The following is a 13,291-nucleotide window of genomic DNA, read 5'->3' as shown; positions in this document are numbered from 1 at the left end:
TGTGTCTGTCTGTCTGTCTGTCTGTCTGTCTGCGTAGGTGTAGAGACAAACCAATCCCATCTGGCATGTTTTGCTGAATAGTTTGGTGACAGAGGAGTTAGGCAGTGCCAAATTAGTTCTGGCTGTCTCAGGCTGGCGGCTAACACTCAAATCTGTATGGCCCACTGCATAGTTGGAAAAATGTTCCTTTGCATTACATCATCTGAGTGAAGCCTTGGCCTGGACCCCCTGTGCGTTTCTCAACAACACACGTTCCTTTCAGTTGGGCCTGTCTGCAGTGGAGGCTGTGGAAGAGCCACGTGAGGGAGACCTGAGCTGTGTGTGTGTGTATGTGTGTGTGTGGGTGTGTGTGTGTGGGTGGGTGTGTGAGAGAGAGTGTTTGTACTGTACTCTCTTGATATGAAAATAGCTGTAGTAATGAAAGTGGAACAATGATCCACAGGTTGTTACGGCTGGGCCTCCACACACGCCCTCCCCCGCCCCCACAGCTCGAGCACAGCGTGCTCTCCGCCGCAGGTGAGGCTTGTCCCCACTAATTAGATCATCAGCCAAACCAGCACACCTGTCTCCACTCCCAATCAACCCTCTGCCTACATCTACTCTGGACTTCCCTTCACTCATCGTCAGTTCTTCCCTAAGAATGGCCTGGCAAGTATTATCTGTTACCAGTCGTGTACTTAGCTCTCGATACTATTATTGTGATTGTCGTACTAGCCTACTGTAGAGACTTACCCTTTTTCTCTGTTCCTCTACAGCTCACGCCAGCCACTACCCCAGCCCGCCAGGCTGAAACCCCCGGGCTCATCATCCCGGTTTTTCCACCCCCCCTTCACTGTAAATAAATACCCTACAGGGCTTCACAGTATTCTGCCTCCATTGTCGTGTCCTTGAGCCCCCTCGCCCCCGTGTCTTAACAGAAGAACTGACCATGCAATTGGGCTCAGACGACACGAAGGACCGGGCACCATCTCCCACCCCTGGATCCGGCCCGACGGCTATCCAAGCCCAGGGGAGGGTCCTCGCTGAACACGCTCACCTCCTCCAAGCGGCCGCTACAGCGTGCCAGGCCCTGAACACTCGCATTACAGCCCAGGAGGCTAACCAGGAGCACCGCGCCACCCAGATGCAGCACCTCATCACCACAACCCAAGCGCTTACGGCACAGGTGGCCGCGCTCGCGCCCCCCCCCCTCTCCCTGGCCCTGCCCAGCTACCGGCACCACCTGCTGGACAGCCGCGGGAGCCCCACCTAGCCAGCCCCCGCCCCTTCGACGGAGCCTTCGCCCAGTTCCGAGGCTTCATCCTCCAGTGTGAGTTGGTGTTCTCACATCAGCCCAGCCAGTTCTGGTCGCCGGCAGCCCGGGTGGCGTTCATCACCAACCTCACCACCGGCGACGCCCTGAATTGGGTCCAGGCCACCCTCTGCGCCCGCCCTGACCTGTTCGGTGACTACACTGTCTTTCTCACTGAGTTCAAGAGGGTTTTCGACCACCCCACTGCAGGACAGGAGGTCGGGGCGCGACTGATGTCACTCCACCAGGGAAACCGGACAGCTGCGGCCTACTCTACCAAGTTTCGCACCCTGGCAGCCGGAAGCGGGTGGAATGACAGGGCACTGCGATCTGCTTTCCGCCAGGGGCTGAGTGAGGTCATCAAGGACGAGCTCGTCCGGGACAAACCCGCCACCCTGGACGAACTAGTGGCCCTAGCCATCAACGTCGACGAGCGCTCCCGGGAGCGTCGGAGAGAGAGGGCGCCACCAGACCAGCTCGCCATGCCCCCAAGACTCCATCTTCACAGACAACCCCTCCTCCGCACGGGAGTCGACCTACACCCCATCCACTGGCGAGGAGCCGATGCAGCTTGGTCGAGCCCGCCTCACCACGGCGGAGAAGGAGAGGAGAAGGGTCCAGGGGCTGTGCCTCTACTGTGGGGAGAAGGGACACCTCCGTGACACCTGCCCGTCCCTATCAAAAGGGTAGGCTCACCCGAAGGGGGAATCCGGGTGAGCCGTGTCTCTCAATCCCCACCTACCACCAGCCCAGCCAGGTTCTCTGTCACCCTCTCCTGGCAGGGGCATAACCTCACTGTCGAGGCCATCATTGACTCGGGAGCAGACGAGAACTTTATGGACGCCCAGCTGGCCCGCTCAGCTGCCATTCCCCTCGTTGCCCTCGAGACCCCCCTCTCCGTCTCAGCCCTAGACGGACACAACCTGGGGCCTCTCACCCACCGCTCTACACCCCTCTCCTTGACCGTCTCCGGGAACCATGTGGAGGAGATTCGGTTCTACATCCTCAAAACCCCCCAGTCCCCGCTCATCCTGGGACGACCGTGGCTCGAGCTCCACATCCCCCATGTCAGCTATGGTGAGGGACGTATCCTGAGCTGGAGTACCTCCTGTTACGCCCGGTGCCTCCGTGCCGCCCATACCTCCGCCGAGGCCAACTACGACATCGGGAACCGCGAGCTGCTGGCGGTGGTGGAGGCGTTCCACGAGTGGCGGCACTGGCTGGAGGGCGCAGAGCACCCCTTCACCGTCTGGTCGGACCATAAGAACCTAACCTACATCAAGTCGGCCAGGCGGTTGAACTCCCGTCAGGCACGCTGGGCCCTGTTCCTCGGGCGGTTTAACTTCCTCCTCACGTTCCGTCCGGGCTCCCTGAACGCCAAGGCTGACTCCCTTTCTCGGCTCCATGCCGCAGAGGAGGAACCCACCACTCCTGACACCATCGTTCCATCCTCCCGGGTCGTTGGAGTGGTCACCCTGGAGATCGAGGCGGTGGTCAGAGCTGCACAGCGCACCCAGCCAGATCCCCGACCTGGGTCCCCCGGTCGCCTCTTCGTCCCGGACGCCGTCAGGACCAAGGTGATACAGTGGGGCCACGCCAGCCGCTTCGCCTGCCACCCTGGGGCCCTACGCACACTGTCCTTCCTGCGCCGGCGGTTCTGGTGGTCCACCATGGCCGCGAACGTCAGGGAGTTCGTCTCGGCCTGCCCTACCTGCGCTCGCAGCAAGGCATCCCACCGGCCGCCATCGGGACTGCTGCAGCCTCTACCCGTGCCCGGTCAACCGTGGTCCCACCTCGCCATGGACTTCGTGACCGGCCTTCCCCCGTCTCTAGGCAACGCGGTCATCCTCACCATTGTGGACCGCTTCTCCAAGTCTGTGCGGTTGGTGGCTCTGGCAAAGCTACCGACCTCGGCGGAGACGGCGGAGCTACTCACCACCCACGTCTTCCGCCTTTACGGGCTTCCCCAGGATGTGGTTTCCGACCGTGGTCCCCAGTTCACGTCCAAGGTGTGGCAGGCCTTCTGTTCGGGGATTGGGGCCACGACCAGCCTCTCCTCCGGCTACCATCCCCAGACCAATGGGCAGGCGGAGAGAGCCAACCAGAGCCTGGAGTCGGCACTCCGCTGCATGTCCTCCCTCCATCCATCCTCCTGGAGCAAGGACCTACCCTGGGTGGAGTACTCATTAAACGCCATGGTCAATGAAGCCACCGGCCGGTCCCCCTTCGAGTGCTCCTTGGGGTACCAGCCACCCCTGCTTTCTACCCAGGAGGGCGAAGCATCGGTACCATCGGTCCAGGCACACCTACCTCCTTCGCTGTCGTCGGGTCTGGACCTCCGTACGCTCGGACTTGCTTCGGGCCACCGCCCGAACCACCCGAAGCGCCAACCGTCGTCGCACTCCAGCTCCTGAGTACCAGGTTGGCCAGAGGGTCTGGCTCTCCACGGCTGATCTCCCCCTCAATGTCCCCTCCCGGAAGTTGGCGTCATGGTACATCGGCCCCTACGCCATCGACCGGGTCATTAACCCCGCTGCCATCCGGCTGGTCCTTCCTCACTCCCTCCGTCGGATCCACCCGGTGTTCCACGTCTCCCGGGTTAAGCCCTATGTCGCCAGCGACCTGATGCCGCCAGCCCCTGCACCGCCCCCTCCTCAGTTGGTGGATGGCCACCCCCAGTGGGCAGTAAGGAGACTCCTAAAGCCGCTTGCACACAGGGCCATTGCGTTGTGTTGCGTTGCACCGGAAGTCATTCATCTCAATGGGGCCGTTGCGTTGCTCTGCATTGCGTTTCTTGACCGTCAGGGTGCGGCAATCAGTAAAAAAAAATCAGCTTTTGCGTTGCGTTGGATCCGTCAAAACAACCGGAAGTAGTTTCTTGCCCGGAGCTCTCGCCTCGGCTAACTAGCAAAGCTAACGTAACAGTAGCTAGTTTTAACCATGAACGTTAACTACCTTAACTACAAACCTGGCATTTGTTAATTTTATTTAATCATAGAACCATAGCTGAACATTAGTGAACGTTAGCTAGCTAGTAAGCAAGCCCTACCAAATAGTCAGAAGCCGGGTTTTGACAGCTGGCGTCCGATGTCTAAAATCATTGATAGTTTTCGGACAATTTCCCATTCACATACAGCCAAGCACAACTGGAATAAGTAAGTACATAACGTTATAAGTACATAACATTATAACATTACAACTTAAAATATAATCAGTCGGCTATAGGCATAGCTGTTCATCTAGTGATCTGTCAGTTTAGCTATTGCTCTCGGTACAATCAATGGTTTATGCGAGCAGGCAAACAGCATATAGGTCTCATCTTGGCATCAGAGACAGTCATCAAGGCTATTTATAATGTTCATAGCGCCAAATGTTTCAAACATTTAAGCCTGGTTTTGACAGCTGGCGTCCGATCGTCTAAAATCATTGATAGTTTTCGGACAATTTCCCATTCACATACAGCCAAACACAACTGGAATAAGTACATAACGTTATAAGTACATAACGTTATAACATTACAGCTTAAAATATAATCAGTTGGCTATAGGCATAGCTGGTCATCGAGTGATCTTGGCATCAGAGATCATCAAGGCTATTTATAATGTTCATAGCGCCAAATGTTCCCTCCAAAACCCATAACCAATAATACAGTACCATTGTTGTTAATATCCCGTGCTATTATAGGCATATCTGATAATAACAGGATTCTTATTGGTTATCTGTATTTGGAGGGAACATTTTGCGCCATAAACATAATAAATAGCCTTGATGACTATTACTGTCTCTGAAGCCAATATTAGAGACCCATGACAAGGAAGGCTGTTTTGATTGCTTTGGCGGAGGAGAGCGTACCTGTCCGGCGCTTCTGGATCCATCCCATCAATAGGACCAGAAAGCAGCACGGAGAGTACCACCGGCTGGTGTTGGAGCTCCGACTGTATGGAGAGGAGTTTCGTCGGTACTTTCGGTTGGACCGGTGCCAGTTCGACCTGCTCCTACGTAAAGTAGGTCCGAACATTACCAAGGCGGACACCTCGTACAGACAGGCCATCGGGGCTGCTGAACGGCTTGCCATTTGTCTTCGGTATGTATCAAGATGTAGAATACCCTATGAATGAATGAATGACCAAAGATAGCACACAATAGGTTATGTTTGGCCAGCTAGAACAAACCTAGAATTCAAGTTGGTAGAACCTAGAATTCTAAGTTTAACGTTTAGGTTGATCAGTAGGTAAATTCTAGCCCATGTTTTTGAATGTGTGTCAAATATCAGATCAACCTGTAGACATATGGGAAACCATTTTATGCGTCTTTAATACATATACAAATTAATCTACTGTATTCCTATAATTTGCCTATTAGGGATCATTTGAGCCCCCCCTGTTGAGAAGCACTGCTGTATGTGTTGTGGCAACATGCCTATATGTAGTATCAGTAAAAATGTGTGTAGAATGCATTATTGGTTCATTCTAAAACTTTTTTAAAATTATTTGCAGTTTCCTGGCGACTGGTGACTCCTACAAGACAATAGCATTTAGCTATCGTGTGGGCTGGTCTACTGTGGCACTTATTGTGTCCACAGTATCCAGGGCGATATGGGATTGTCTTGTAGCTGAGTTCATGCCTGTGCCCAAGGAACAAGACTGGAGAGCCACTGCTAAGGAGTTCGAGGACAAATGGAACTTCCCCAACTGTGTTGGTTCCATTGATGGGAAGCACGTGGTTGTCCAGGCGCCCCCAAACTCCGGGTCTGAGTTTTATAACTACAAGGGGACCTATTCCCTTGTCCTGCTGGCAGTCGTCGATGCCAACGGCAACTTCCTGGTCGTTGATGTCGGGGCTTATGGCAAGGCGAGTGACGGGGGTACGCTCAGGGAGTCTGCCTTTGGTAGAAGACTCCAGGATGGCACCAGCGGCATCCCACCAGCTGCAGCACTCCCAGGGGCAGCCCAACTTGGTCCGGTACCTTATGTGTTTGTTGGAGACGAGGCTTTCCCTCTCAAGCCCAACCTGATGAGGCCCTATGCAGGGAGGCATGATCCAGGCAGTCCAACCCGGATCTTCAACTACCGACTGTCCCGGGCCAGGTTGGTGGTTGAGTGCACGTTTGGCATCCTCTGTGCCCGCTGGCGGATGTACAGGCGTGTCATCCCTCTGAAGCCAGAGAATGTGGAGGCCTGTGTGAAAGCGACCTGCGTGCTCCACAACTACATACAGAAGACTCATGGATAAATTCTACCAACGTGAGCAACTGGCATAATTTGAATAAGGATAGTTTAAATAATGACCCTTCATAAAAATGATTAACAAATAACAAAGCTTTTAATAAGAAAACATGGGGAAACACACACACACACTCTCTCGCTCTCTCTCTCTTTCTCTCAGTCGGAGAGGTACACCCATGACGGCCTTTCAACAGCGTGTGGCTTATTCTGTAATGAAAGACAAAAACAACATCCAAAGGGTTAAAAACATACATCCACATCAGATTCTCCACTGATAAGGGGATGATTAAACAATGTAAAAAACGTACGTGGGAATTCTGCATTATATAATAACTGATGAATCTGAAGCTTCAACGCTGCCTTGGTTGGCAGTGGAAGCCTCCGCAGAGTGAGGACAACCGTTTGACCAAAGAGGTCGTCTTCGTCGGGTGGTGTCTGGTTTGCCCTCATCTGGTCATCTTCCAGCGCAGCGGCCACACGCGGTTGAAATGCTGTCATGGGTGTACCTCTTGGGGCGGGTGCTCGAGCTGTGGGGGCGGGGGAGGGCGTGTGTGGAGGCCCAGCCGTAACAGGACCCCCCTCCGAGCGGGAGCCTCCTGGCGACGATAGAAGTCCTTAGGAGGACTGGGGACATAATCTGGGACCGGGGAATCCAGCTCCGTTCCTCTGGGCCATATCCCTCCCAGTCAACCAGGTACTGGAAACCCCGGCCACAGCGACGAACCCGCATAAACGGCTCAAGGAAATTTAACATAAAAAAAAAACGCCATGGTCGGCTGTTTGTGGCAGCCGAACCACTCTTTTTTTCTCGCATCTCTCCTTTCTATATTGGTCTCTGAGGCTTCGCCACCTCTTCCTACATCTTTCTTCTGAAAAGAACAACAATACATAAATTAATTGTACTGTCATTCTAATCTACACTGTCACTAACTGAACACACACACACACACACACACACACACACACACACACACACACTTCAGTTTAGTAGTAGAGTAGTACCTCAATAGCTGGCTACAGTACGATAGTTATGGAGATAGACTCCAGTTCTATGAGTGGAGCGGAGCCCCATAGGGGAGCTCTGCTCCTATTGGTTTACCCGCTACCTAAAGTAGCCAATGACTGAATTTTTCAATGCCTGCGCCCGCCTGGGGTGCTATATAAAGGGGCGTACTTCGCTCCCTCATTCTCCCAAACATACAAAACAGCCGGGTTTGAACGAGTCGAAGTGGGCCAGCAGCCCTATGGGGCTCCGCTCCACTCATAGAACTGGAGTCTATCTCCATAACTATCGTTCTATATCGTGGAGCTCCGCCCCATAGGGGAGCTCTGCTCCTATTGGTTTAGGCGGAGCGAGCGAGGCCAAATGTACCCCCACTGAGACTATTAATCCGAAAACAATCTCAGCGGCACCCGGAGCTGACCACTGATGTTGGTTCAAGACAACCTTAAAAAGTTGGCCCAACCCACACCGAGTCTGCTCCACTGATCTAGCCCTTACGTGAGCACGCAGGGTTGTAGATCTAACGGAACATGTCCTGGAGGACGGTCCCCTCCCCAGGCACATCCTTAATCATCCTGACAGCACTTGAATAGCATCCCCAACCAGGGTAATCCAAGTGCCATCCCCACTACATCAGTCCTCAGCAAACTGAGGACAGAATGAGAAAAGGATGAGGAAGAAATATCACTTACCCAACCCTTACGTTGGGTTGTTGATCTAACAGACATGTCCTGGAGGAGGGTCCCCTCCCCAGGCACATCCGTATTCATCCTGACAGCACTTGAATAGAATCCCCATGACCAGGGTAATCCAAGTGCCCTTCCCACAACATCAGTCATCAGCAAACTGAGGACAGAATGAGAAAGGATTGAGGAAGAATATCACTGACCTAACCCTTACGTGAGCACGTAGGGTTGTTGATCTAACGGAACATGTCCTGGAGGAGGGTCCCTTCCCAGGCACATCCGTATTAATCCTGACAGCACTTGAATAGAATCCCATGACCAGGGTAATCCAAGTGCCTTCCCCACTACATCAGTCATCAGCAAAACTGAGGACAGAATGAGAAAAGGATGAGGAAGAAATATCTTCAAGTAACACCGTATAAAAAGTGATGGCGACGACCAAGACGCCGCCACACATATCTCCTCCACTCCCACTCCCCTGAGAATGGCCACTGATGCGGCCATGCCCCTGGTGGAATGAGCCCGAATGCCAGTCGGCACGGGCTGCCCCTTCGATTCGTATGCGAGGCTAATAGCCTCGCAAATCCAAAGGGACAGCCTCTGCTTCGAGAGTGGTGTCCCGGCTTTCTGTCCGCCCTAGCAGATCAGAAGCCGGGGAGAAGATCTCAGTCCTGCCTCGCGCTTCACATATTGTGCCAACGCGCGCACCGGACAATACAATGTAAAACGCCTCTCCCTCTCTCCGTCGTGAGGAGGAGGAAAAAGAGGCGCTCAGAGCACAGCTCTGAACCCTAAACCCACGATTAACCGTAGGGATAAAAGCCGGGTTAGGGCGTAATACAGCTTTTGTTTCGTCATCAGATATGATCAAACAATCTGCCCGTGACGAGAGAGCGCACAAATCACTCACTCGCTCAGCCGTAGTCAAGGCGAGGAGTAGACTCGTCTTGAGAGACAATAAAACGCAACGACACAGTGATAATGGGTTCGAATGGGGGCACGCACAGCGCCTCTAGCACAATCGACAGGTCCCATTTTGGCATTAGAGTCCTATGAGGGCGTCTAAGCCTACACACTCCAGTCAAAAAACGCTTAACCAGCGAATGACTGAAAAACCCGTGTCGTTGTCGCAAAACCCTCATGACAAGCTGAGATGGCAGCCGCGTAAACTTTAATAGTTCCCGCCGCCAATCCCTTGTCAACAGCGACTGTAAGAAGCACAAGAACGTTTCGACCCGACAACAGACAGGGTCAACGTCCTGTCCCTCACACCACTGTGTAAAACTCGCCAGCGCGCCGCATATCCCTTTGCAGTGGATTGCGCGCGCGCACTCTGAATGGTCTGAATGACCGCGTCTGTCAGACCCCTGCATTCTAACAATCCCTCTCAGTAACCAGGCCATGAGGGGCCCCCCCTCATAGGCGGCCCCTTCACCAAGCCTCCGGCTTGAGAGAGTGCATCTTGTCGATGAGGTATGGGCCATGGGCCCTCTACCAACATCTCCATCAGTTCCGGAAACCACGGGGCTCCGGGACGGTCCGGGGCTACAAGAATTAACTCTAGCCTCTCTGACCTCACTCGTGCCAACAGTGGGAGGATAGATGTCAGGGGTGGGAACGCGTATAACAGGACCCTCGGCCATGGGTGGTGTGCGAATGTATCGACTCCCAATGGCGGGTTGTCCTGTTCGCGCAGGGAGAACCAAAGGCGACACTGCGCATTCGTCCGTGACGCAAACAGAACCACTTCTGCTTGCCCGAACCGTGCCCAAATCAGCGACACAATGGAGGGTGCTAACCTCCAGTCGTCGTCCCTCGGGCCTCCCCGTGATAACAGATCTGCTCCTTCCTTGAGCAGACCTGGAATGTGGAGAGCTTTCAGCGAACTCAGGCGACTCCGCGCGCGATGACGCGCGGGTCTCTCCAGTAGCTCAGGTCGGTTTTGACCGATCTCTGTATTACAATCAACTTGCGACGGCGTCTCACTGGAACCCGTCGCAGTCGTGCGAACCGCCTCTGCAGTCTGCGCATGTGTAACAGGCCTAAGGGGACCACTACATGGGCTGCAGACATCAGTCCTAGTAAGGACATCCTTGACAGAGCGGTGATTGTATTTGTCACTCGACACACCCGGAGAGCTGACGTCAGTGTCGCTCTCCGTGGTGCCGATAAACTGGCCCTCATCTCGGCAGTATCCAACTGAATGCCTAGATAGGAAAACTGTTGAGCCGGCCACGGAGCACTCTCTGACCAGTTTACAGCTAACCCCAGCTGAGTGAGGTGCTGCACCAGTGAGGTTGCGTCCCGAATGGCTCGATTTGGGCATTGGGCCAAGACCAGTAGGTCGTCGAGATATGCTAATATGCGTATCTCGTTTCGCCTCAGTGGTTCGAGTGCTGTCTGCACGCATTTGGAGAAAAAACGAGGAGCAAGCGTGCACCCGAAGGGCAGGCGCGTGTACTCGTAAACCTTCCCTTGGAAAGCAAAACGTAGGAATTTCCTGTGCCACTCTGTGATTGGCACACGAAATACGCGACCCTCAGGTATCTACGAAAGGGGCGTTTCGCCACTCTCTCGTTGAGGACCCTGAAATCTAGTATGGGTCTCATGTCTCCCGAATTCTTTGGGACAAGGAAATACGGGGAGTACCATCTCATGTCCCACTGGTCCCTCGGAACCAATGTCACTGCGCCCTTTGTTAGGAGATTCGTAATCTCCTCCTGGAGCGCACGTGTCTATCGGGCAGGACAAAAAACAGTCTCTCTCACGCCCCTGAAGGGCGGAGGAGGCTGAATGAACTGTAGTGCATATCCCCTCCTCAATGTCCTGTCTAGCCAACCCGACAGAATACCTGTCCCTTCTAGTCATTCTGCATAACGCAACGACAGCGGCTGGACCGTCTGTTGTGGTGCAGTCGACAGAAAAAACTTGAATTTCTGTATGATCCCAGCCGCCGCTGCACACCGAGGAGGTGGCACAGCCCAAGGTGGGGTCATTTCGAAAGGGATGGGCTGCCGTCTGTAAAGAGTGTTTGTTATGTGTAACAATGCTCTTTATTGACGCAGGTTTATTATGCCTGATAATCAAAGAACCGGCCGCACGCTCATGAGCTGGGCCAGGTCTTGATAGACATGGAGGGGCTTTTGATGTACATAACGACCCCTCTATACGGCTACATACAGGGGTGTTTAACCCGCTACGTGTCGTGATAGGGGTAAGTCCGTTAGGCAGAGAGCTGGCCACACGCCGGTAAGCTGGGCCAGTCTCCGGTTTGTTTCTAACCGGTAGCGAGTCGACCACACTCTGACAAGGCAGGTCGATCTCCGCTCTGGTAGATAACGGTCCCTCTATACGGCTACAGACAGGGGTGTTTAACCCGCCTCGTGTCGTGATAGGGGTAAGTCCACTAGGCAGAGAGCTGGCCACACGCCGGTAAGCTGGGCCAGTCTCCGCCTTGTTTCTAACCGGTAGCAATTCGACCACACTCTGACAAGGCAGGTGGGTCTCCGCTCTGGTAGATACCATGGAAAATCCTCCTTAGGGATGGTTTGCCGTCTGTAAAGAGTGCTTGTTTTGAGTAACAATGCCCTTTATCGACGTAGGTTTATTATGCCTGATAACCAAAAAACCGGCCGCACGCTCATGAGCTGGGCCAGGTCTTGATAGACATGGAGGAGTTTTTGATGTAATAACGGTCCCTCCATACGGCTACAGACAGGGGTGTTTAACCCCCTTTGTGTCGTGATAGGGGTTAGTCCGCTAGGCAGAGAGCTGGCCACACACTGGTAAGCTGGGCCAGTCTCCGCCTTGTTTCTAACCGGTAGTGATTGGACCACGCTCCGACAAGGCAGGTGGGTCTCCGCTCCGGTAGATAACATGGGAAAAATCTCCTTTACTGAAAAAGTAAGGTGGGGATTTTCCTTCTTTTGCCTCTTTATGAGGTAGCAGCCATGAAGAGGAAACCGGTGGTGGGGTCATTACCGACCCCTCCGCCAGTGAAAACCGGGCCACGCTGCCGTGGGGGGCCGTAGCGGGCCCTCCCAGTGGTCAGCGGCGGGGGCTGGGGATGCAGAGTGGGGCATGGCTCCGTCGTTTAGAGGTAGAGCCAGTGCCGCATCACGCCGAAAACTCCGTTTCGCAGTCGTTGACGGTCTATTCGTCACCACGGCGGATGATTTTCGCAATGGCGGCGTTAAACACGGCGATGTTATTCGTCGCTGCCGCCGCCTGCGCACCGAGATGGGGCGGCGAGGGCGGGGAGCACGTGCTCTACCTGCCGCTCGCTCTCATCAGAGCTTTCTGATTCTGACACCGGCACCGACCACTCAGCTGGGTGAGGGCGGCGTGAAGTCAGGGCCGGCTGAGCGGGCGGGACCATCCCTACTTGGGGAGGTGCCTGCCCAGAACGCCGTATGGGAAAAATCTCCTTTACTGAAAAAGTAAGGTGGGGATTTTCCTTCTTTTGCCTCTTTATGAGGTAGCAGCCATGAAGAGGAAACCGGTGGTGGGGTCATTACCGACCCCTCCGCCAGTGAAACCGGGCCACGCTACCGTGGGGGGCCGTAGCGGGCCCTCCCAGTGGTCAGCGGTGGGGGCTGGGGATGCCGAGTGGGGCATGGCTCCGTCGTTTAGAGGTAGAGCCAGTGCCGCATCACGCCGAAAACTCCGTTTCGCAGTCGTTGACGGTCTATTCGTCACCACGGCGGATGATTTTCGCAATGGCGGCGTTAACACGGCGATGTTATTCGCCGCTGCCGCCGCCTGCGCACCGAGATGGGGCGGCGAGGGCGGGGAGCACGTGCTCTACCTGCCGCTCGCTCTCATCAGAGCTTTCTGATTCTGACACCGGCACCGACCACTCAGCTGGGTGAGGGCGGCGTGGTGTCAGGGCCGGCTGAGCGGGCGGGACCATCCCTACTTGGGGAGGTGCCTGCCCAGAACGCCGTTCTTGCTTGTCCTCCGCTGCTAGAAAATCGCAGCGGCAGGTGTCCCGGAGGAACTTCTTCGTGGTCGGCGGCGGACGATCCATCGCTGAAGGGAAAAGTCTGGCGGGTCCTCCAGTCTTAGTAGTCGTCCTTCTCAGTCT

Source organism: Nansenia antarctica (assembly GCF_963989245.1).
Source record: "Nansenia antarctica genome assembly, chromosome: 5".
Lineage (NCBI taxonomy): Eukaryota > Metazoa > Chordata > Actinopteri > Argentiniformes > Microstomatidae > Nansenia > Nansenia antarctica.
Note: the sequence above shows the minus strand (reverse complement) of the source record.